The sequence below is a fragment of the Artibeus jamaicensis genome, unplaced genomic scaffold (assembly GCF_021234435.1).
Source record: "Artibeus jamaicensis isolate MK-2021 breed Jamaican fruit bat unplaced genomic scaffold, CSHL_Jam_final scaffold_1019, whole genome shotgun sequence".
NCBI lineage: Eukaryota > Metazoa > Chordata > Mammalia > Chiroptera > Phyllostomidae > Artibeus > Artibeus jamaicensis.
Window position 1 is genome coordinate 23146835 of NW_026522025.1, and position 27053 is coordinate 23173887.

At 37.7% G+C, this 27053-nt stretch overlaps 1 protein-coding gene across 4 annotated transcripts in view; it reads left to right on the forward strand.

The window, feature by feature from the left end:
* ST6GALNAC3 (ST6 N-acetylgalactosaminide alpha-2,6-sialyltransferase 3) overlaps nt 1–27053 on the forward strand; it is a 498049-nt gene that overhangs the window by 274458 nt on the left and 196538 nt on the right. The window lies entirely within an intron of this gene.

The following is a 27053-nucleotide window of genomic DNA, read 5'->3' on the forward strand; positions in this document are numbered from 1 at the left end:
TTACCTTCCTGTGGCATGCCCCGGGCATGGAACAGTGCAGGTAAGTGCTCATTACATTCTTGCTGAATGAAAGGTTGATGCTCCAACTCAGAAATTCCTCACATTTCATACCCATGTTATCTTTTTTTCCCCACATCTTTCAGATTTTTGGTTTAGATGTGTTGGGGTTCTGGTTGCTTGACTGACTTAGTATTCTCAAAGGATTTAAAGTTTCTGCCTCCTTAGAGTGGTGTTTTCTGTCTATACCCCCTGGTCCAAGTGTTTATGATCATACAAAATTTATCTGCTTTTCACAGTTGGATTTTGGAATGAATAAATAAATAAATAAATAAATAAATAAAAGCTGTTATTTTGCCCTAATTAAGTCCTAGCACTAAGTTACTTAGGAAATTTCAAGTATAAGGTTTCTACTGATTAAGGTCATAGGATATACTTAACATTGGCTTTTTGATCTGAGATGCTGTTTTCCACTCTCCTTGCCAGATTATGTAGAATGGTATTTGCTATAATTAGTCATATTTGATTTTCCCTAATAGGACATTAGGCAGCCTTTTCTGACCCAAAAATCCATTAATAAACCAAGCTGGCAACAATGAAGTATAAGCCAGTCTGAGGTAGACCTCTGGGCAGGTCTCTGGTGGACTGTGGACCTGAAAGCACGAGCTCCTCTGGACTCCAGGCCTGCCTGATGCTGTGGTGCTGAGGCTGGGGTGGGGGGGTCCTCTGCCTCCCTTCTGTGCCAAGGCAGCTGGAGAAGCTTTTAATCCACTCTATTTCAAACAGTTGCAAGCAAAGAAAAGATGTCATGGGAATATCCAGACTTGGGCAGATAACAACCCTACTCTTTATAACCCACTTATTAATCCGTAGGAAGGAAGGGGAGAAACGGTCTTTGAACGGTCAGCTATCCATGCGCAGTAGTTGGATGCTGAGCCCTTTTCAAATGTACTCGGAATAAAAATGAAACCCTACTACTTGTTTTGCCCATTAGATAGCATTATCTCCATGGAACGCCAATTCATATCTCTTTGTGCTGTGTGTGGTTCTCACATATGGGATTTTAATAACCTCCATGCTGTGCTATGAATTTATAAGCAGAGCCGATAGAGGGAAAGCACCACAGGACTTTATTTTTTCATTATTACTCTTTTGAAAAACATGGTTTGCCTCATTTCTGTAAGGTCTGACAGCACTGGCAATGTTGCAGCTAGAGGTATAGCTGTTACTAGGGAAAGGAATAAGCTCCTTATTTATTTTCTGCCTATTTTTTTCTGACTCCCTTTCCCACCTGCATCCTGCCTTTAGCCACCTCCATAATATTCTGTGGCATTGTACTTGCAGCTTCAGTGAGCCGACTGCACAGAAATAGGCCGCGTTCTGCAGCTCTGTAGTTCATCATACATTCTGATTTTTTTCTGCACATCCTTTTTAATGTGGTTGCATTTCTCCTCCATACAATTCTGTGTGTCCAAGGAGCCTGTTTAGTGCACTGGGTGGGAAAGCAGGCTCTGTGGTCAGCTCATCCTGGATGGGAATGTCCTCTGCCCTCTGATCCTGGAGAAATTATTTGGATTTTATTAACTCCTTTTAAAATGCTTAAAATACACCTTCCTCCTATTTAGGTGCAGTGGTTAATTGGTATGTTACCTATGAGCTCTTTAGCACAATATTTGACAAAGTATTCCTAGGAGTTCCTAATATTGTTATTAATCATTCAACAAGTATTTACTGACTGCGTACTAGATATCAGACATTACTCTGGATGCTGGAGTAATACAAAGAACAAAACCACTTCCTTGTTTTTATAAAACTTGCCATCTAATTATTAAATAACCTTTAAAGTTTCAGTGGAAAGTTACACCTTGTACCCTTTTCCAATAACACTTGAAATTTACTTTTCTTTCCTCAATTAAACGTGGAGGTTAAAAGTGATTTCATAATCTTATATGTAGATGAATGGTTTGACTGTATTTTTATACTTTATCTTCTTTGCTCTCAAATCCCTCTTCCATTTTCATGTTGTACCTATTTGGACTAACCTGCTTAAAGAAGAAGAATCCTATGATCCTGGCTTCTCTGGCGATTATAACCTTTTTATTACAAATTCAAGTCTGTTTTAGATTTAGTCCCTCTAACTCAATATGGTACTTTATCTTAAATTTCATATTAGACCTCTTGGAGGATGCAGGAAAATGTAGGTTAAGAAAGCAATTTTTGAAAAGTTCCAGAGAAGAAGGAACCCAGGGACTGAATCCTTACATGTTGATACCCCGGCCGCCTGTCCACCAAGGCCCCTTACTAGGAGTTTACTTATGTGTCCTGACACAGGGGTGCACATGTGCCCGTGTACACACAGACATATATTTCTGTGGTTTAGGTACTGACTACACAGTATATTTTATACAGTCTCCCAGTTCAATAGGAATTTTGTGAACTATATGTCCCATTGGTACCAGAGACCTCCATGTTCTTGGAGATTCCTTAGAATTTACAGAACTCAAACAAATTTAAGACTTACACTCTGAAAAATACACAATGCTATGCAAATAAGGTAGGACCCTTTTGAACACTGATGTAGAATAATGGCACTAAAACCACTATATCAGTAAACATCACAGCTAAGTCTTTTAACCAGTATGATATTTACAGTACATTGGAATCTACTTCTGCGCAATCAAACATATTTATTAATACCTGCTTTGGGTCGGGCAACTTAGTGTGACTGATACAGTGAATACCAGAATTTTTTCTTCCTCCAGGAGACATAGTGACTGATGGAAGATTCTGATAATAAGTGAGTAAATGGATTGATAAATACACAATTATAATTAGACTAAGTGTCTCTGAAGGTACAGCCCTCTGAGCTATAGATGCATGGGCCTGATGGGGAGCACTTACCTTGGGCTTGAGTGAGTGATCAGGAGACTTCTTGGAGAAGATGATATTTAAGCTGGGTTGCTCATTATGAGAAAGTTTCTGCAAAACTGGGAAGTGGAATGGAGGCAAAGTATTCTAGGAGAAGAGAAATGGAGTGTTCCAAGTCCTGAGGCTAAGGCAAGAATATGACGTGGTCAAGAAACTTAAGAAATTGTTTACTGGTTGACTATGACTGAGAGGGCCAGGGTCCAAAATTCCTGAAGCACATGAAGGGTTTGGGGTTGCTTCTACATACAGTGGGAACCTTCTTGATGTGGGGTTAACAGAAGTTAACAAAACGGTCTCCTTAAGGTTTCTTTTCCCAAAGAATGCCAGAGGGCAATGTCTTGCTTTATGTAGTTAGGGTTTTGAGTCAGTTAATTTCATGGATTTATATGCCTTGTGAGAATATGAGATGTGGATGCCAACACTGAGAATTTCCATGTTTATTTGGAGCTAATTACCACAAATATGTTTTTAATTGGCAACTGTGTATTTTAGACACACTTCATTACATTTAACCTTTGAGATCACATTTAATTGATTCTCTCAAAAAAGTTTTCTATTAAGAAAGTATGATATACATCAACATTTTAATTATTTTCTTCTGGAAGATTTTAGTATTAGATGCAATTTATCTGTCAGTGAAGAAATGAACAAAGGGTCATATTTTAAGAAAAGAATGTCAAGTGTCAAACACCCCAATGCATTTAGTATTCTGCTGTTACAGAATATTGTTTATATAAATTTTTGGTACCATTTATTAAGAATATATATAATTTCTTTCTGCTGCATAGTATTCCATTGTGTAAATGTACCACAGTTTTCTGGTCCACTGATTTACTGATGGGCACTTAGGCTGTTTCCAGCACTCTAATAAATAACGCTGCTATGAACATTGAGGTGCATGGGTTCTTTTGAATTGGTGTTTTAGGATTCATAATCCCAGAGTGGAATTGCCAGGTGAAAAGGCAGTTCCATTTTTAGTATTTTAAGGAAATTCCATACTGTTTTCCATAGTGGTTGCCCTTTGCAACAGCATGGGTGGAACTGGAAAGCATTATGCTAAGTGAAATAAGCCAGGTGGTGAAAGACAAATACCATATGATCTCACCTTTAACAGGAACCTAAACAACAAAACAAACAAACCAGCAAAACAGAACCAGAGACATGGAAATAAAGAACAAACTGATAGTGACCAGAGGGGAGGGGAGAGGGGGATAATGGAGGAAAGAAGGGGAAGGGTTAAGTCAAGGAAGGCATAAAGGATCCATGGACAAAGACAGTGGAGTGGGGGGAGGATTAAATGTGGAGGGAGGTGAGTAGGGCAGGGGAGAGTAATAGGGGAAAAATCAGGACAACTGTAATTGATCAACAATAAAAAAATAAAAAAACCAGGCAAATACAAGAATATATATATATATATATATATATATATAATTTAATTTTTTATAATAGCCAACAACTTAAGGCAGCTGGATATTTGTTTTTTCCCCTGTCAATAATCTGCTAACACTTCCAGTCAGTCTACCATACTGACCTTTAATCCAGCCTTTACCCACAAACTGAGTTATGTGTATAGTTCTTATTTTAACAGGTTTTGATAGATATCCCTTTACCCATTTATCTATAGAAATAATTTATTATTTATGTTGTTTCATGATGATTTTACTTTTGTTTGTTTTGGTGGAGCTGTCTCATGTTTGAACAAATGCTCCCTCATTGGTATATGTGAATTTTCATCAGGTTGTTCCATATAAAAATGTTCACATTTCTTTCTGCCACTATCTTGATCCCTTATTTTTTAATTCCCAGGATTTTTTTCTTTCACCTTTGAAAGAAATTTATTGAATGAAATCTGATGTAATGAGAAGGACTTGCGTTAACTAATAGAGATGGATGCCCCCCTCTGGCATCTACATTATAGGCACTTTATGGTCTACCAAACTTCTACAACACCAGTATCTTTCAAGTTCTAAAACTTTGCTAAGATTTGTTAAAGATTCTGCTACTGGTAATCAACCTCTTAGCTAATGAAGCGTATGTTGAGGTTTTGCACAGAGGATGGTTCCCTCCCGAGGGCTTTTGGCTCCGAAGACTCGGTGTTGCTCTGTGGCTTTGGCAGGCCTCAGAGGAGCCTGGCTGCTGGGAACTGAAGCTCATGGAGCTTGCCAGACCCAAACCACTGTGTTCCTCACAGCTCTCCGGTGCCAGGAGCTTGTGTGCCAAGAACACAGAAACCTGTGCTGAAAATAAATTGTTTTCTCTTGCCTCTTCCTCTAGGAAGACTAGAGGAGGTTGAACCTGCAAGTGGTCACAAAATGACCCAGAACTTTATGTTGGAAATTTAATACTACAGTTTCATAGAGAAAACAAAATGGGTATATTATCTGTGCTCCTTGAATCATTTTGCTCCCAATTTTAAAAGCGTCTATTACCTTTTTAAAGAGAGTGATATAATTGTGGTGGCTGTGACAGCCTTTTCAGTGTGAAAGGCCTTGAGTGTGAGTGTGTGTTGAGGGTGTGTGACAGGGACACGGGTTATCCCAGTGGGTGACTGTGTATGAATGAGTGTGGGTTATGTAGACGGGTAACATTGATGAGATCAGTGGAAGACAAAGTTACCAGCTAACAAAACGTTTTGCAGGATTGTATACCTTGGACCCATAACATTGGAATTGCCTTTATTTACTTCATTCCAATCAGTCCTATCTCTTCTTATTTACCCTCGATCTCTTTTTCAATTCTTCCCTATTTCTTCTTCATTACATATTTTTCTCCATCCATTTTTCATCAGAGGAAGAAAATGTCTACTCAGGCTGGCGCAAGTCTGAAATACCTATGTGGGATCCTATGAAATTACAGCTTGATCTCCTTAGTATAATTAGTACTGTTTGAAGAAGTTAGACTCTTGTGAACAATCTGTCAAACATAGAACACAGAAAAGATTAAATTCCTAGCACTTATGTAGCCTAACTTCATAGGCCTATTGCCTAATTATTTATTTAAATTCCTTGATTCCTTTTAAATCCATTTCTCAGCCTCAGCACTGTTGATATTTTTGGCTGAACAATTTTTTGCTGTGAGGGACTTTGCTGTCCATTGACGGATCTTTAACAGCATCCTCAGCTCCTACTGACCTGATGTCAATAACACTCCTTCAACTGTAACAGCTAAAAACATCTCCAGGCATTGCCAAGTGTCCCCAGGGGATTCCCAAGTGAGAACTGCTGTTTTAGATCCAGGTACTTGGGCAAACGATGATATAAACAATGATATTAAATGTAGTGCTTTAAAAAAATACTGGATTTCTTCATCTTACCTCATTATTTCCAACAGCATTCAAATTCAAAAGCTGTTGCTCAGAGCTAGCAAAATCTGAATATACAGAAAGTAAACATCTTCCTTTTTATTAGATAAGATGTCCAGTGATGAAAATCTCTGGATTTAAAGAGCTTGTTAAGATATATTATGTCAGATGAAAAGTGCTATTTTAATAACTCATTGTTATTCTTAGCATGGACCTTTTATTTTAGAAAAATGGATAATTATCATTTTGGCTTATCATGTTCTCTCCATGAATACAAATAATTTGATAGACAGACAACCAAGAGATATTTCATTAAATAATGAGTCTAATCAGTCGTGGACTAGAGTAAATTAGAGGTTAGACTTCCAGCTTGAGAGTTGGATCTCAGGGTTTGGTGGCAATGTCATCTCATTTATCTGGGGTATTTTTGTTGATGGATCTAATATTGCAGTCAGAAACCAGAGCACAGGTCAATTGGGTAAAAATAAAAGTCAAAATGCAGCTTAGAAAGCCACAGGCTATACTGCATTTAACTTGCAGCTGGGTAATTGCAAGAATACTTTCAAAGCATAACTACAAGTCCTATGGTGTTTGCACTTAGCAGCTTCAATTTCTAGATAATGGCCCATTATTAATGTGGAAGTGTTAGAAAGTTTTCCAAGGAAAAAATATCAGCCTGGAACCGTTCCCTTTTGTATCAATTATACACTTAACTGCCATCTGTGGTTATTCATACTATGCATAAAACCTTAATCGTTTTCCAAAAAGGACTATCAAGAGCACTTTATTTATTTATTTATTTTTTCAGGACAGTCTTCCTAATACCCAGCCAGGAAATCCGTTTTGAAGTTAATTTTCTTTAAAAAAATTTTAGTGTAATCTATCCTTTTGTTTCTAAGAAACAAAGCCCAATGCTGTCTTTGATTTAGAACTGTCTTGTCACTCAGAGGAGACAGATACCAACCATCAGCAGCCTTGGCTGTCTTCTGAAGCTTGCAGTGCAGTGGTGAAAAAGGCACCACCATTACTACTTAGACTTCCTCTGTGGGGCAGCAGGGGGACTTACATCTGAGACATTATTCTCATTATGAGATAGAGGAATGATTTTATTCATGATGCATGCTGTACATTCATGATCCAACCCACACAGAAGCCTTCACTCTGTGTGTATCCTTAAGCTGCCTCTGACATTTTACCTCCTGGTGTTTTCTAAGTAGCATTTTTCTACCAAGCCAACGTTTGTGAAAAACATGAAGGTAACAAATGTCTGATGCTTCTGGAATGTATTTAACTTTATTACCAACATCTTCTAAGGAAAATAACAAAGAGCAAAAGACAAAACAGAATGATTTTTCAAGTCCTGAAAGGAATCCTCATATGATAAAACGCAGGCAATAAAAGGGTTTATTTCCCCTTGTAAACTGTGTGTATGTGTGCTTTTATTTATTAATCACATCATTTGTTATTGATACATCTCTACTAGCCCCTAAGAAGGGTAGATCTTGCTAACTAGAGTCTTTAGGGGGCTGCGAGACTGATAGTTGTGAGGGTATAAGCTTGGAGAAGCTGGGAAAAATTTACCGCTTTGGAGAGAAATAGAGTCTAGGGTATGTCATTTAGAAGAAATGTAGGCCAGAATGGGAGAGCCTTCTTCTATATCACTCCGAGCCATCCTCTGCTAAATTTCCATTGCTAATGCTCAGTGAGGTAGCTTTTCTTTTGTGGTGAAGGAGGAATAGGGTTTAATTTTACTCACATTTACTTGGAGCAAAGACCGAGCTTGTTCACACGTAGCTAATAAATGAGTTGTAGAAATTAAGGAAGTAACGAGTCAGGAAGTTGGGGAATCCATGCAAAAGTACACAGAAAGTAGCAGAGAGGGATTTGAATGCAAGACTGATGACAAAGCCAACGGTTATTTGTCTTCTACTCTGCTGCTAGAAACTTGTGCTATTATAATTTTCTCAGAGCACTTTAAGTTCTTCTGGCTGAGATAGAAGTGGAATATGATAGAATGTTGAAGGTTGACAGTACTGAAATTAATGATATATTTTTATACACAGGGTTTATATGTTAAACTTTCAGTGTCCTGTTATTAATAGCTCTTATTTTAAATTATGTCTTCAATGTTTAATCCATATTGGGAAAAGTGGTTTATGCCTTTGGCACAAAAATGATTTAGAAATGATGTGGCAATAGTTTGATAAACTTCTGATCTCCTGCAACAAGAAGGAAACATTTACTTGGATCAAGTCCCATATTTTGAAGTGTCACTTATACTTTGCCTAAAATTAGCACTTGTTTGTTTACAGCAGTTACATACCCATAAAAAATTTTTTTCATAAAAATTAGAACTACAAAAGTTATTTGGTTTTTCTCAGCTTCCCCTCTCTATCTTACCACCACTCCACTGCCCCCCCACCCCCAAAATGAATTATATGGTCCCAAAAGGTTATTTATTTTTATGGTCAGGCCAGTCAATAATATATTCATACATAATTCATTAGCTTGTCAATTGGGCCCTATGCTTAGGGTCCAGGGCTATGGCTCGGAGCCCAGGTGTGGGGCAGGGAAGCGGTGGTGATGAGCGGTGTCTTGGCTGCAGCACTCGGCCAGGACTCTTACCAGGTTCAGATTTCCTTCAGCCCATTTCTTCATGGCCTGTCAATAATCCTGTTTTGTAAATGCAACACAAATAACAATTGGTTTACATTTTGGATTGGCTATCCTTTAACATTTTGTGATAATTGATCCGGCTTGATTAAAGGCCTTTTTTTCTTTCAGCTTTAAAATATGTCAAGTTGGCCCTCGCTGGTGTGGCTCAGTGGATTGAGCGCAGGCCTGCGAACCAAAGGGTTGCTGGTTTGATTCCCAGTCAGGGCACATGCCTGAGTTGTGGGTCAGGTCCCCAGTAGGGGGAGCATGAGAGGCAACCACCCACTGATGTTTCTCTTCCTCTGTTTCTCTCTCCTTTCCCCTCCCTCTGTAAATAAACAAATAAAAAAATCTTAAAAAGCATAAAACATGTAAAGCTGCTATTCAGTACTTGAAAGATGTTCAAATTGCTCTGCATCAAAAATGATCCCGTGGAGAGTTCTAAAGTCCAGTTAAATAGATTTTGAGGAAGACAGGAAGAAAGTCTGAAGTCTGCTCTTTAAACCATGGCCAAAATGCACCATAGTTTTTAGTAAAGCATTTTGGTTCATTCATGCTATGAATCATTGTTCATTCATTGTCATCTTTTGGTCTTCTACAAACTGAGTGGCATCTTTAGCGTGTCTTGTTTCTACGGTCTTGGGTACCAAAAGGTGGTAATTTTAGTTTTAGCTCATTGCTGTCTGTGCTTTACATGGTCACAGGGACTGAGCATTTTAGAAAGCCATTTTATTAAAGCATTAAAATTCTATGACCTCAGTCATTTCATTTACTGGGTCAATAACCCATGATATCTAAAAGAATATTTAAAATAGTTTAAAAATAATTATTGTAACAAGAAAGGAATTTCAAAGTATAATTACCATAGCAATAAAGGAGAGACTCCAAAGCAAGTATAAATATTACTATATATTTAAATCCTAATATTGAATTCCCATAATTCAAAAGGTTTAGCTTGTCTAATAGTAGATCACAAGATCTTAGACCTTAAATAAACTTCCAAAAGCATTTAGTCTAGGTGTGGAAATTCAAATATTTTTTCTTAAGAACCACATACAATTTAATACTTGGATTGATAGCATATTATGGTTCATTCTTATATAAGGCACTCATATTTCTTAAAAAATTAACAATTTCTTTTTCAGTTTTTTTCTCTAAATGTTTTGCATTTTGCTTGTGATTGTACAATAGATTTCTTTTTATTGCAGATTCATTTTTGCTGAGGTACCATCAGTGGGTTCATATATCCACATCGCAGCTGGCTACCATTTTTAAATTCGTCTATTAGTGCTAATAGTTTGAATTATGGTTTGTCATGTTCGCAAGGGAGACTATTATATCTTCTGCAAGTAATGATGATTTGTTCTTCTGTTCCAGCATTACTGTATTTTTCAGACTATAAGACAAACCTAGGTTTTAGAGGAGGAAAATAGGAAAAAAATTTGAAGTAAAAAGTGTGGTAAAATACTTAATAACATAATATTTTACCAATGTAAATGTAAACAGAACTCAACAGCAGCATTAACAGCCATGATTCCTCCCAGATTTGGGGGCAGGGTGGGAATGCATCTTATAGTCTGAAAAATATGGTAATAACTCATCGCCTGCCACATCTGAGCTCTGGTAATTACATCGAATAGAACTTAAAGAACAATGGTGACATAATAATGGAATCCATGGCCATCCATGTCTTATTTCCGGCCCCAACAAGACTATATCTATTGCAGAGTTTCTAAACCATGTTCCAAGCCATTATCCCATAAGATGTTAATCATTTTCCTACAAAAAAATGAGTTTTTCAAATAATATTCTGGAACTCTGAATCAAACAAAATGAGACAGACTTAAGTAAATAACTATTTGTAGACTTTAGTATCTAATATTCACAGGCAATCCCCAAGAGGTGAAGAATGTATTTAACGTTTCCCAATACGTTTGTCCATAGAACACCATTTTTGACAAAGACTTAACTACCATTTTGTAATACAATATGTCAGTGCCACTTGGGCAGGGCACTGGTACCTGCAATGTGGGTTTCGGTTTCAGAATGATAGCCCTTATTACCCTCCATATATATTTAAGTAAGCAGGATAGTGCTACAGTTTTCTAAGCATTTAAGTCCATACTCCTACCAGTTATTGCATGAAACTTCCAGCTACTGTGCATTCTTTTCAACATTTGGTATTGTCAGACGTTTTAATTTCAGGCCACTTGATGGATGTACAATAACATCTCATTGTTTTAGTTTGCATTTTTCTTATTACTAATGACAAGCACCTTCTCTGATGCTTATTTGCCATTTAATTTCTTTTATGTAATGACAATCATTTCTCCATCTTTCTATTGCTTTAACTGGCTGCTGTCTTTTCTTGTTGATTTGTAAGGATTTATTATATACTGTTTATATTAACTCTTCCCAGAACACCCCCTCGCACACACATACTCCCTTACAGAGAGGGAGAAAAAATATCTGTGGCCTGCCTTGTTGCCCTCTTAATGCTGTCTTGAAGGATAGCCATTCTTCAATTTAATGTATTTCTTCAACCCCTCCCTTTATTGTTAGTGCTTTTATGTCTTGCTTAAATTTTTTTCCTTGTCTGATTTTATCAAAGTCTTCTTCTGTATTTTCTTCATAAAGCTTACGATTTTGTCTTTTAGTTACTGGTTTTCATTTCCCCTGACACAAATTCCGCGTATATGCGGAGGGTCTACATTTCCTTTTGCCATGAGGTTATCCAGTTCTTCCAGTTTCTCTTTTTTAAAAGCCTGATTTTACTTTTCCCTCCAGCACTCTGCTCGGCACTCTCACCACACCTTATTCGGGCTGTTGTGCCCCGTGGACTGTCTGTCTGTCCCCGTGCTGGTGCCCCTTGTTCCTCATTGGGAGCCTGTTAACTTTATTAGCCCTTTGCATTTTTATGTAAATGTTACAATCAGCTTTTAAAGTTCCAGAAAAGAAATTCTGCGATGTTTTGGAATTTTGATTGAGAGTGCCTTGAATCTATAGGCCAATTTAAGGACAATTTACGTCTTTACATCATTAAGGTTTCTATTCCATGTATGTGTTATATCTCTCCATTTATGTACTTTTTAAAAATGTTCACCAAAGAAAAACCAAAGACACTGAAATAGAGAACAAGGGGACAGTGACCAGAGGGGAGAGGGAAGGGAAGTTAAGGGGAAAAAGGGGGAGGGATTTGGAGGAACAAATAGGAAGGACACAGGGATGAGAACTAAGGGGGGTGGAAATGGGAGGGAGGTGGGGAGCAAGGGGGGGGGAGGCTGGGATGGGAGAAATAGACAAAAAAACTGTACTTGAAAAATAACTAAATAAAATTAATTAAAAAAATGTTTACCAAAAAGTTTTGTTATTTTTTCCACAGAGGTCTTGCACATATATTATTAGATTTATTCCTAAGTGTTTTATATTTTGATGCAGTTATAAATTATATCCTTAAATTTTAATGGTTGCTGATGTGTCAAAATATAGTTGATTTACATTCTCATTTGTACCTAGCAATCTTAATAACTAATAAACAAATTATATGTGTATTGTTTATACCATATCACCTGTGAACAATTATTTTTTGTATTTTCTTTTACTACCCTTATAGCTTTCATTCCCCTCCCCCACCCCCACCCCTACCCCCACCTTAATGTACTGGCTGGGATCTCAGTGCACTGCATGATTGTACTAGTAGTAGAAATCATTGTCTAATTCTCAACTTTAAAACAACAGTTTCCAACATATTACTATTAAGTGTGAAGTACTACAATGATTGGTCTAGAATTTTTGTTTCATAGAAACATTTTATTAGATTAAAGAAGCTCCCTACTTTCCCTTAACTAAGAGTTTTTAACCAATAGTAAATACTGAATTTTATCAATTTTTTCTGTACCCACTGAGATGATCATAGGATCATATGAGTTTACTTTGGAAATGATCATATGATTTTACTGTTACTATTGCAAATTACATTGATTTTCCCCTTCCCAGTGTTTTATTTTTTAATTTTCTCCTAATTAATTTTATCAGGTGACACTGGTTAATAAAATTATATAAGTTTCCAGTGTACGATTCTACAATCCCTCTTCTGTACATTGTGTTATCTGTTTGTTTACCACCCCAAGTCAAATCTTCCGTCAACACACATTTGACCCCTTTTACCTTTTACTGAATAACTTTTTATTTTGAAAAATGTCATGAGTTCCAAGGTCATTAAACATCATTTTCACTGGAAATAGAAACCAAGAAATGTTGAATATTTATGTATCAGGATTTGGCAGACATTTTCTAGAAAATGAATGAAGTGAGCCTGTCACTTAAAGAAAACAGCAGTCAGCATGTTTCACTAGTGACAAAGACTGAGCTTTCAAGTCAAAATTAGCACATGTTTGACCAACTTATATTTGTCACCATCAGCTTCCAGTTTCCCAAAACGTACAGGTTTTTCTGGTGAGATCAGTGGCAATATCAATAAGTGTGTTTAAAATATATAATAGAAATTTTCAACATTTTTAATATCTGCAAAGCTCACTGAACTGACATTTTTCAGATGATCAGTGTGTGATGCTACAAAATTATACATAAGGTAAAGATCCATGCAAAGAACACACAAGATAGGCCAGTGGATTCTAATGTAACAGTAGAACATTTTTTTGATACGGTCTCAGAGTTTATATTGGAAATAAACTTTAAGAAATTGCTACATCTCAAATTTTTATATAGATTCAAAGAAAAATATATAAAATTATCTTTCTTTTCCCACTACATAGCAATGTAAAGCTTTTTTAAAAAATCTACTTCAATCAATAGCTTGTTACAATGAGAACAAATACAGATGTGAGAATTCAGCAATCTTCAATTAAATAAATTTGCAAAAATGAAATATAAATAATGCCACTCTTTTCACTACTTTGTGTGGAAAGGTTACTTATTAATGTTAACATGAAATGGGCATATTAATGTTTTTAAATAAGTTAATGGATATTTTTAAATTTTCTCATTTTTAACTTCTAATATGACAAACATTGATACATATTCATATTATATAAACAAAAGATCATCAGAGCCCTCGATAACTAAGGAGTATGAATGGGACTTGAGACCAAAAGTTTGAGAGCTCCTGCCCTAGGAATAGTACCAGGCATCCCCAACTTATGAAAATGTGATGTTATTTGGCACATTTACCCTCTTTCCATGACAATGTAAATACCTTAAAATATTTTATATCTGTATTTACCCTCTCCCAAATTTCAGCTGACCCTTGAACACTGTAGGGGGATAATGCAGAACCCCCACACCCCCAGGCTAAAATTCACCTGTAACTGAAGTTGGCCTTCGGCATATAGGGATCCCAACCGCGGATGGAAGTACTGTTTTCGAGCAGTGGTTGATCGAATCCATGGATGTGCAAACATGGATACAAAGTACCACCTGTATGTTTATTGAAAACAGTCCTCTTATAAGTGGACCTGCGGAGGTCAAACTCATATTGCTTGAAAGTCAACTGTTTTTGCTTTATGGTAATTTTTAATTCCATAATTTCCTGTTTGTGTTTTTTAAAAGTTTTACTATATGTTTAGATATGGATTTCTTTTTATTTGTTTTGCCTGTGAGTCATCAGCTGAGCCTTTTGTATTTATGGATTCTTTTAAGTTCTGGAAAATTCTCAGTTATTTTCTTCTTATCACTTTATCTCTCCTATCCTCTGGTATTTAAAATAAATTTCTTGTAGGCTTTCTCACTGTATCTCCTGTGTCTCTGATTCTACTTTGGAAAATATTTTGTTTCATTCTGAACAGTTGCTTTTATCATCTAGTTCACTAATTCTCTTTAAATTGCTGTTAAGTACATTTTTTGATTTCTTCATTTCATGTATTATGTTTATTATTTCTAGAGTTTCTAAGTAGTCCTTTTTCACATACACTCCATCACTTTCTATCATTCTCATTTCCGTCAACATTTTCAGTTGGCTTTTATCTCCTTGAACATAGTAAACATAGTTGTTTGGGTTTGCACCCTATAATTCTACATGTAGAATTCCTCAGGGGCTGTTTCTGTTTGTTTTCCCTAATGGTGTTTTTTCCCTTCGGATGTGTGGGTTTTGGGATTGTGCGTCAGGTATTGTACTTGAAAATTTATTTGTGGCAATACTTTAAGGCCTAGGACGATGCCGTCTTCCTCCAAGAACATTTCTCTTTGTTCTCTGTAAACGTCTAATGTCATTAGAAGCTCAGGACTAGATCATGCAATTTTCAAAATTGAGGTTTTCAGAGGCAACCTATTGACATGAAAGAGGGTAATATATTTTGCAACTAATTTATTTCAAACTTACTCTTAGAATACATCCTAGGAGTCCTAGTCCTAAGTAGATGTTGAAGTACCCATTCTGAGCTCTAGATTCTGATTTCTGTTCTTCTAGGCCCCAAGGCTGTGAAAAGCAGATCCCAGCTACTTGTTCCAGAGCCACAAATGCCTCTGCAGGGCAAAAGCGGTTCTTAGTGTTTGCATGCCTCCCTGAATTCCAGACTTCTCCGGGCTGGCAGTTCCTCACTATCTTGTTAGGTCCTGGATAGTATTAAAGAAACATTTTTTATATTGTTTTTAGCTCTTTTAATTATCTGTCATGGAAAAGTTGGTTGGAATTTTTTAAATTAACATATTGAAGCAGACATTTTAGTGCCAGTACTTCTTAACAATAATGAATTTGTGTATTCTCTATAGTTTTGATACAGAACAGACCCGGTGAGGAGGGTGAATGATATACTATTACCAAATGGACCCACCCTTTTGCTCTGGGGGTCCCCCACCACGTACTAGGTTTGCCTTGCCTGCTGCCAGGGAAAGATGTCTCTCAATGCTAGAGATTGGTGAAAAGGAAAGGGATTATGTATTTAAAGAGTTATATAAACTTAAGAGTAATGACTTCATGTCTTCACTGAGATCCCAAAGTCCTTTAGAATACCCACAAATGCACAATCCTTCCTTCCCCCTCTGCCCAGTTCAGGGTACTTACTGTATCTCAGAAAAAGAAGTAGAAGTCTGTGGTTCTTCTCTGCCCAAGCTGCATGGTCCCAAAAAGATGCTGCATAGCTCGGGTGCCTGGGTTTAAATTCTAGCACCAATCTTCATCTGCTGCATCATTTCCAAACTCCTTCCACAATTGGCCACAGCTGCCAGCATTCCCATATTTTTCCAGCTTTTCTGGGCTGCCATAGTAAGTCCAGGCAGGTGTGGTCCTGTGGTATGGAGCCAGTCATCTCCAAGCTCTTCTCAATGGCCCTGCTCCTTGAGTCCCATCCCCCCGCTCAGACTTGTGGGGGTGAGGACATCTCTCATATATATAATTTCCTAATATTTCCTGGACACCAAGTTCTGGACCCCATTACAAATCCCTATTTTGACCCTCTCTCCTTGGCTGCACCCTGTTACACTCTGGTTGTGCATTTTCAAGCTAGAAAATATGACTTGGACTACAGCTTCTTTTCTAAAGCCTGTTTCAATTGGAATCATAGACCCTTAATTTAAAGTTTATATAAGCCACATTTTTCTCCTTAGCTCAAAAATAAGTACAGTCTCAGGACATACAATGCAAACATTTTTCTCCCAGTCTCCAGTTAATGGATATAACCATATTAAAATATTCATGCTTCCTTATCTCTTTCATTTGCTCGTTTTGCCATCATTTCCTTTCACTTTCAGCCTGGAATACATGTTACTAATGCCCATAATTATCTGTCAGCTTTGAACTTTTAGTGCACCACTCACCACAGTCTCCAGTCCATGGTCAGGCTGGCTCACTTGTCTGTAGTCCTGCTTTGGTGCTCTTGAACCGTACTAGACAGAATGCATAAACTTGCAGTATGTTAGTCAAAAATCTATAATTTCTAAATTCCAGCTGTGGCACAACTCAAAATCCTTCTGATTCTTGCTCAAAATATTCTCTTTCTCAAAAGTTAAACCCTCTCCTGAAGTCTGCCAACTGTATATCTCAGTATCCCATCTCTCAATAATTAACCCTTACAGCTGTAGAAAAATGTAAGGAAATCTGGAGTGAAATTTAATTGCAGTTCTCTCTTGTAAAGTCATCTGATTCTCCTCTGATTCTTAACTCTTTTTTTTTAATCTTTTTTACTGTTTCATAGAAAGATCTGTCTCTACCTTTTCAAAGGCTACCTATCCAACTACCCAATATATTCTTTCCTTGAAACAAAATTATTTTCATTTACTTATTTTTGTTTAAGTAACCCTTATTTTATTGAATTTTTATTGAATTTATTGGGATGACATTGGTTAATAAAATCATACAATTTTCATGTACAATTTTATAATACATCATCTGTATATTGTATTGTGTGTTCACCATCTAAAGTCAACTTTTGTTCCACCACCATTTATCCCCCTTTTACCTTCTTCTAACACCCCCACCCCCTTTACCTTCTTGTAGTCCTGATACTGTTGTCTGTGTCTTTGAGGTTTTTTTTTAATTTAATCTCTTCAACTTTTTCACCCAGCCCCTCAACCCCCCACCCTCTGTACCTACGAATCTGTTTATTTTGTAATTGAATTTATTGTGGTAACATTGGTTAGTAAAATTATATAGGTTTCAGGTATACAATTTTATAACACATCATCTATATATTGTATGATATGTTCACCTGCTTCTATTGTATTGTATGTCAAGTCTTCTATCACCATCCATCCCTCCATACCATCTTCTGTCTTCTACCTCCCCCACCCCTCTTTCCCACTGGTCATCACCATACAATTGTCTGTGTCTATGAGGTTGTTTTCTTAGTCCCTTCCCCTTTTTCACCCACCACCCCCATACCCCTTTGCCTCTGAGAGCTGTTAGCCTGTTCTCTGTCTATGAGTCTGTTTCTAGTTTGTTTATTAGTTTATTTTTGCTCATTAGGTTCCACATATAAGTGTGATCATATGGTATTTGTCTTTCTCTGACTGGCTCATTTCACTTAGCAAAATGCTCTCCAGTTCCATCCGTGCTGTTGTGTAGGGTAAGACCAGTTTCTAACTTCTCAAAGGCTACCTGTCCAACTGTATTCTCAAATTATTGATGTCTCTTTTTCTTGTGTTCTCATTCCATTAGTGTGACATTCTCTTGTATTCACAGTCACTCCATCTCCACCAACCCTTTCCTCTCAAACTAAAACATCATCCAGCCTAGAAATAAAACAAGATTAAAAAAACTGTATTAAATGCATATCAACAAATGTTCAATTTACCACAACCCTTACACTCTGGCAAAATTCCTCATGACAATTAAGAGAAATTATAAGGTAACATGATTTTCCTGGCTCCCAAAGAAAATTCTAGTCAGAACATCAAGAATGCCTCTAATGCTATATCATTAACAATAACTCTGTGGGAAATAAAAATTCTCATGCTTGGTACTACATGGAAACTTCCAATATTGTCTCCATTTTCTCTTCAGAATCACTAACTTCTAGGGCTATTTTCATGTTGTTGGGAAGAGGGAATTCCCCTTTCTACCCATCCTGAGTCCTTGTGGCTGGGCTGCTAATAATTTGGCACAAGGCAGACTAACAGGACAAAATTTCAGGTTGTATTATGTGTACACAGGAAGATTAAAAGAATCTCTGTGGGAGAAGTGGAACAGCCTGTTTATATATCTTATAACTAAAGAAACAATAAATTTGCGGGGACTCAACAAGACAAAGGAACATAGATTTGGGGGGACATCGTAAGGAATTTAAGTAGAATGTAGGCTTAGGGCAGTAATTTAGTAAAATTAACAAGAGTTTGTATAATAGGCTTCTCAGCGCTAGATTCTTAAAATCGGAGGTAAAGCTGTCTCTTCCTCTGTCTGATTGCTCCTCAACCTGTTACAGCTGGGAGGCCCCTTCCCAGGGAGATTTATTTTCTCCATTTAGAGAGACAGAGGAGAGTCAGAGAGTCCTCCCAGTCCTGCTGCCTCTCATGTGATTCTAATTAGAAATGATCAGCATGCTGTCATGGGATACTTTGGGGCGCTTGTCCGAGGCACCCAGGATGTGCAGCTCAGGATGCAGTAAGTAGTATTTGAGGGGTAACTGGAGAGATTTGCTACCCCGGCACCTCTCTCACTTAGGGCCCTGAGGATACAAACTAACCATTTTGCTATTTTTTCCCTTGGACTAGGCATTATGGTCTCCAGTTTCATTACCACTAATTCCTCTGAGATATTGTTTCTCGGTCCTAGATGCCCTTTGGAACCCTGTGAGGAACATAAAAGAAAATAAATACTAACATGCAGGTGCCTCCCTCACGAGTGGTCTGATTTTTTTGGTCAGGAGTGGCATCCAGCCATTACAATTTTTTTTAAGTTCTCCTGGTCATTGTGCAACTGGTTGAAGATCATGCCCCTAGCTGAGGGACATGTTAAGGCACTAATATGACAGCATACATCAGTTTTCTCTCCTACTTTCTCTGTGTGACATACCTGGGTGGCATCTTAGCACTGGGTCCTGAGCTCATCTTCCCAAAAAGAGAGGAAAATAATGCAGAAGAAAATTGGTCACAAATTCATTAAATTTTATTATGACCTACCACTGATAGTGAAATATGAATGACTTCTGTTATTCCAGTCCATGGGAGAAAACTCTTTCTTGTTTGGGAACACCCATTTTTTGCCTTCCAGTCCAGAGAGAAAGCAAGCTGCTGTTTTGGGCACGCCAACTTGCCTATATGGATCCGTTTCTCTCAAGGAACTTTCAAACACAGAGAACACATTATCTATGGTAACTGAGAAACATAGCTTTGTGTTGCCTATTTTAGAATTATTTCTTGGCATGAACATATTTGTGCATCCTCATATTAAGTTTTATGCTTGGATATAGTGCCGCCAGGCAGGAATCAAGGTAAATGCCATATTCCAAATCCACAGAGAGTCAAAGCCAAACCATTGCTTATCAGATCTGTCTTTTTATGTGTCGTTATTCATAGTGTGTGATTTATACACACTGCTTTTGAAAGCTGCACCAATGGAAAGATGCTGGTTTGTGGAGGGGCAAGAAGTGCATTTACAAGCTGGCTTAGTTGAACTGTGCTGATTTCTCTCTAAAACCGTCTTCACAATTCTTTGCTCACAGTTAGAGGTCTGCTGAAAGTGACTCCGTATAGATGAAAACAGCTTGCTTAATCATTCCTGAAACACGGGAAAAATTAAAATACATTTTTTTCTTTGTCAAGCAATAAAAACAATGCCAGATTGTTAATGCCTCTTTTGTACCTTTCACTTGAAAGACCTCAGAAGAACATCAAGGAGAATAAAGGCAAAATCTATTCCCCAATGGCATCATTAAACATGTTGAAGCCTCTAAAACTAAAACTCTAAAGACATTCAGAAAGAGTAGAGGAATAAATGGCAGCAAACTGAGGAGTGTGTCTCTGGAGCTTTGTTCCAGCTGCTTTGTTCAAATCCATCCAAATTGGTTGATGAAAAGCAAAGATCTCATTTGTTTCAACATTAAAGCAGTAAATTAGTGAGTGGTTGTCCTATAACGCATTCCACATGCCAGGAGTACCCCATGCCCAGTATTTTCAACGGCATTTTTATGGCTGAAATGCAAGCAACCATTAGGGTTGTGTAAAACACTGTTTTTAATCCTTTAAGCTGGTTTGATGCAAATATGATTTTTTTGTTCTGAAATATTTATTGAAGCTCCCATTTTGATTTGAGATGAGCAAGTTTCATTTTAGACTTCAAGACATCAACTAGAAACTCATTTTCCTTTGGGGGCTAGAGTAGGGAGATAGATTAGTGTAATCAGGGTTGTGTTTCATCCCTGGTTGTTTGTGTTTGCATCCCGGGTAGAGCATTAGCAGGTTTGGTTAGATTTTACTTGAGTTCTTGGTGACCTTTTCTAATCCTGACTGTTTCATAATTTAATGTCTTGACCTTCGTTTTCTGTAGAGCCACCTCAGTGATAAATGCAGAGATTTAATAACTAGAACTAGTTGACAGGTGACCTTTCGTACATGGCCATTTCTCTTTGCTTGGAAAACCACATTGTTTTGTGAGTTTTAATTCACAGATTTTAATTATCTATTCTGTTATCTATAAGCTTATTCATGGAGTAAAAAGTAAAGGTTAAATATTTCATTCTTCTTACTGATTAAAATGTAAAGCACCTGGCAGTTTTCCCCATACATCATTCAAAAAGGGTAGGGCAATTTGTCAGGTTCTTCCCCATAGAAGATAGGAGAGGCGCCCTCCGGAGTGGTTGGTAAGGGTGAGTAGGAGATGAGCTGTCTCCTCAGCTGGATGAGGGCAACCTTGTTTGTGTATGGGTGTGTAAATTTAGAGCAGAGAAACAGAAGAGTTCTTTAACTGTATGTTTACTAATTTGAAGAGAAAAGTGACTATACTCAACAAACATCATAATAATTGATCTGTTAGTTAAGGTCATTTTTCCTTTTATAAAAAAATAAGGCAAGAATTAATTGGGCATGTCATGATAAATTGTTTTTAGGGTCTACACACATAATACTTAAACATAGAAAAGTAAAGCTAACTATTAAAATGCCATGAACTATTAAAAAGTAATGAGAATAGACACATCTTCCTCGTGCCTACCCCCACAATATCAAAGAATACAGGATCTTCTTGATTCCCTTGTGCTCACATTCTTCAACATTTTTGCAAATACTCATTTTGTGCCAAATGCTCATGCATATAATAAATGAAAGTAAGAATGACCTGTAGAATGAGCACAGTATCCCAGTCATCCAGTGCTGGAGTTTTCATCAGTACAGAGGGGAGAACAGTTCATGAGTTACAGAACGACTTGGCAGTCTTGAGCCAACTTTGATTGCCAAGGACTTGAAAGCAGTCATTGTGGATTTCTAAAGTGAATCTACCGCAAGGAGGTTTTCATGCAAGGGGGAGGTATCCCTTTTGCCATGGAGATCAGCTTATGAAAACGTTATCTACCATGTTTTTTTTCTAGACATGGACTATAACCACTTAACGCTTTAGAAAGAAATACAATTCACTGCTGTTGTAAAATATTTTTGAAAAGCACATTGAGTAGGATGTGAAGGACAATTTTAAAATTCATAAAAACTGGCCATGATTAGTTTATCTTAGAAGTTTCAGCCATATTATGAACTGAAAATATTAAGAAAAGAATGTATGCATCATTTCTCAGGCCATGGTGACACCATTGCTGGAAAGGACAGGCAAAGCCTAACTTTCCCAAGAAGGCTTTCATCAGCTTAACAAGTGTTCTTATCTTGGTGAAACTCTTGGCCACCAGTATGTTTAGAAGCATTAATTTATAATGCAAATAATTTTAATGTAATACTAGGTGAGATTGCAGGTGTTTGCTTATATGTATACTAGGAGTAGTGCAAAATAATAATAAATATTTTAATATCACCTAAAGTCACAGTGATGGGAATGCATTGCAGCAAAGACACATGCTCCTCCGCTGAACACGTACAATATCTAGAATCCACTGGACACCATACTCATCCCCATTTCCTCAACTCTACAATAGGAGATAAGAACAAACTCACTTTCGAAGAGTTTATTATGAGAATTGTGTGTAATAATGTAATAAAGTGCCGGGTAAGATGACTGGCCCATAACGTGTTCATTCAGGTTTTTATCAATAAATATAACACACTATACTCATCCATCTCACTCACACTGCTTCTTTCCTTCCTCCCTGCTTCATGGTCTCCATGGGCCCCAGACAGGAAGGTTCATTTCAGCAGAGAAAAAACTTGATTTTCAAAGCAGTCTCTTCAGCCTTTAAAATAGTATAGTATGTAAATTGAATCTAGTTAATCACATACTGAGGTTAAAGCTCACGCTGATTAGACTTCTAAAATGATTTTACCATCACAGTGGTTTGCACAGAACAGGTGCTAAGTGCAACTTACTTGGTTGTTTAATAGATGTCATCAAATTCTTAACTTTCCCCAAACTGAGTGTCTATAACCAGGTATGCAGTCAGAGTTAGTATCTTTTACAGAGGGAGAAAAATACCCAAATCAAATACAGTGATGTTACCATTAAAAAATCAATATTTTAGACTTCAAATAGAAAGAAATATGTGACATTTGTGGGCTTTCTTTGGCAGGGACACAGTTGCTGGGACAGGCTTGGCTATGTGTTTGCAGGGATCTCAGTTCCGGGACACAGCCCAGGCCCCACCAGAGCAGTTGGCTTGATGATGTCGAGTGTACAGGAAAAACAGATGAAGAGGTCAAGTTTGTTTGTAATGGAAAAAAAATACAGAAGTAGGGACAAGTCAATGAAAAAGGAGAACTTAAGATAAAGACAAGACTTGATCAAGTAAAACCAGATAAATCTTTCTAAAGGTCTGAGAAAATCCAGGGCCTCATTATAGAAAGAAACAGCTTACTGAGGTGGAAATGAGCAAGTGGAAGCATGTGGAATAAATTTTCAAGCCAGGACCCCAAATCAAATACTATAAGCGAGTCCAAGAAACAGCAGTGCATTTTAACAAAGAAAGTTGAGATCACAAGATGCAGGGATAAAGCCAATAAAAGGAGCTGAAATAACCAGGAAGAACAGCTCTTGGGTCAAACCGTCCATTTGTGACTAGGTATTTCTTTCTTTTTATCACAGCTGACTGTAGTTTGAAGGTGCCTTCAAACATATAAATGAGTCTCTTGGGCCTTAGCAAGCAAGCTCTTTGTGTTACCTGAAGCTTCAATTAGGATGAAGAATGTTTTGCTCACCTAGCCCTGCAGTCTTCTCATACCGTAAAGATGGTTCCTGCAATGAAGTGGTAAATAGAGAGGTCCCCATGTACAGCCACGTCTCCTGGTACCTCATTCAGGAAGTCGGGCGGCTAGGCAGGCCCGTGACCAAGCAGCAGGGACAGTGAAAGTCCCCTAAGATTCTGGCCATGGTGACAGAATGGCCAAGTGAATAGTATGAAAGAAAGGAGCCATTTAAAAAATGATCATCGATCCCTCAAAGGCATTGCATTCATAGCTCTCTGCCCAATTACATATTTGTTACTCAAATAAAAGGCTTGCCCTCCCATTGTTTGCCCTCAAGTTGTTAGTCAGCTGGTGACCCCATAATCTGCACAGCTACGGCATCCCAATACGTTGTCATGCAACAGATTGCAATGTCTTAATTGATCACTTTTAGGGGTTACAACTGTCAAGTGAAACCAGTATGCTGATTCTTATTAGCTAAATTAAGTCTTGTTATTACAGTAGAGCCAGCTAATTTTCTCTTGTGGCTGGGAAATTCAGTGCAAATTGCTGCATTTTGCCAATTAGAACACATCAAAGGCATTTTCTTTATGTCTTCCATTTTCCCTTTTAATTTTTAAAAACTTTGTGGCATCTATGCCCCCACCCCCAGATGCTTTCATTATACAGTGAAGCAACTTCTTGGAACAATAAATTGAATGTAACTTACCCACACCATATGCATCTTGTTGATGAGTTTGAGCGTGCCATATGACACACACAATTTAAATCAGGCATGATTTGCATGATTCTGGGTGAGTTTGGAGGACTCAGCTGAGTGTAATGAATGTCAGGACCTACTGCAAATCACCTGGCAGAAAGAATATTGTGTACTTTCTTATCACCCAGAAGATTGTAGGCTTCTAGATGCTTGAGGAAGGGTCTTAGATCAATGCTTGATGCCAAGGGACACCTTCTTGTGCTTCCATTTGGTCATTAATAAAGTTTTCACTATGGCACCAACCTTCAAACCCCATTTGCAAGTGTTCTAATATACTTACCTACCTCGAGTGGACCTATTCTAATCTGTGTTTGAACCACTTGATGCCCCCCTTAGTTCAGAAATCTCACTGTAGCAGGAGTGACGGGCAGTCCCCTTGATAGCAGTTTTAACCTGCCTCATAATCGGACCTTTGTGGGCTCTACACAAGTCCAGTTTTTTTTTAATTCTTAATTCTGACATCTCAAATAGATACTTTTTTCTATCATATTTTATAGATGTACCATGAAAAATAAATCAAAGAAGTAAAGTTATTAATTTATGACTGTTAGCATTCAAAATAAAATGGGAAGTACAAGTATGTTCATCAAAGGAGTTTTTTCATAATAGAAAAAAATCCAATAATAACTAATGCCCAACAGTAGGCAAACAGGTACATTCATGGTAAACCCCTTTAAAGAAATATTGAGTAGGCATTAAAAATATCCCTAAGAACTATTTATTAACATGGAAAAGCTTAAGGTGTGAAATCAAATGAAAAGCCAAAGTTGCCAAATTGTATAAATGATATTTCTTGACCTTTCTAAAATTATGTAAGGGGAGGAAAATATAACAAAATATTGTAGCAACTGTGGAGTGGTAGAAATATGAAGATTTTTTTCATTCTTTTATTCATTTTTTATTTGTCAAGTTTTTCATAGCTAGTCCATATTACTTTAGTAATTGGGAAAATACTTTGAAGCCCTTGGAGCAGTCTATCATTGCCTTTGCTGGAGGGGTCTGTGCTGCAGGCAGCTCAGATCCAACAGGCCTGGGAATGAGCTCTTCTTCCTCCTCTGGCCCGGCACCTCCTGAAGCCTTTGTTTTCTGGGTTAAAGGCAGCTCCGGTTTTCCAGTTGCTCAGGCTGAAACTCAGAAGTTATCTTTGATCGTCTTTCTCTCATGTCCTACATGCCATCTACTGGTCAACCTAGTAGGCTCTGCTTTCAGAATATTTCCAGAGTGTGACCTCTTCTTGCTACCTCCCTGTTACCCAACCTGTTCCAAGCCACTATCTTATCTTGCCTTGACTGTGGCAGTAGCCTGCTCTCTCATGCTCTGTCATTGTCTTCCTTGTGTCATTTTTCCAGCAGCCAAAATCAGTCAATATAATTCATATCAGTCACCCCTTTGCTCAGAGCCCTCTGATGGCTCCTCAGTTGAAGATCCTATGTGATGTCTCCCCTGTCATCTTTCTAGCCTTGGTATCCTTGCTCTCCTCTATGCAGTACCAGACTACAATGCTCTCTTGATTGTTCCTCCCTTACCTTGGGAAGTTGGCAGTGACTTCAGCTTTTGCTTTGCAGGAATACCTTTTCCCCAAAAGTATCTCCGTATCCAGTCCTCTTCATTCAGGTCTTTCCTCAAATATCATTTTCCCCCTGAGGCCTTTACTGATCACTCTACCAACACACACACACACGCACACACACACACACCCTAACCCCCTTTCTTGCTGTAACATTCTCTACTTTGCACCATTGCCATCTAACAGGTACCACATGGGTTTGCTTATTGCCTTTCTCCCCCTAGCTGGATGTAAACTCTATGAGGGCAGGGATATTTGTTTATACTTTTCACAGTGGAATCCCCAGCCCTTAGAGCACTTTCTGGCATATAGTAGTTGCTCAGTAAATTTATTGAGTCCCAACCATAGTTAAGAAAGATGGTCTGTTACAGTTGTGTGATCATTATCCTGGTAACTTTTCTGAAGCATTTTGCCTATCAATTTACCCATGGAGATTGGACCTGTTGGTCTGTTGGTGTGTTCCTTCTAGACTGATTTTCTCTTTCCATCCAAATTAACAATCCTAGTTGAATTGGAAAAGTCCTTTTCTTCCCTAATATTAAATTCAATGTTCAGACTCCTGATAAGTTATTTTAATTTAATTGCTTTCATTACCTAATTTAACTACTGTTTTGAGCTCCTGTAGTATTCCAGGGACTTCTAGAGAGTAGTGTTAAATGAAGACAAACTCAACTCTTACAGACTTCACCGTCTAGTGCACAGACATAATTAACAATTATGTCTGAGTGTGAGAGGAGCCACTGACCAATAGGCAGAGTGAAAGTCCAGGAACAAATGTCAGATACAAAATGTGGAATCTCACAGAAGATACGTGAGCAAGATGTGTATCAACAAGGCACATTGCTCTTTTGTCACTGCTTCAGAAGATAGGGTGCCTTTTTATCATGTGGGAGGGAATCAGCAAAAGGGATTTACTTAGCTTTGGAGGAAAGAATCAAAGAATAACGGGAAAGGCAGTGGGTTCAGAGTAAGAAGATCTAGATTTGAATCTACCACTGCAACTTAAATCTATCTGCAAGTCCAAATAGCTGGTGCTGAACCTCTGAGTCTTTGTGACCTCATTGGTTAAAAAAAGGGGAGGTGAGTGGTTAGAGTAGCTCTGGAAACTATCTCTGCACATG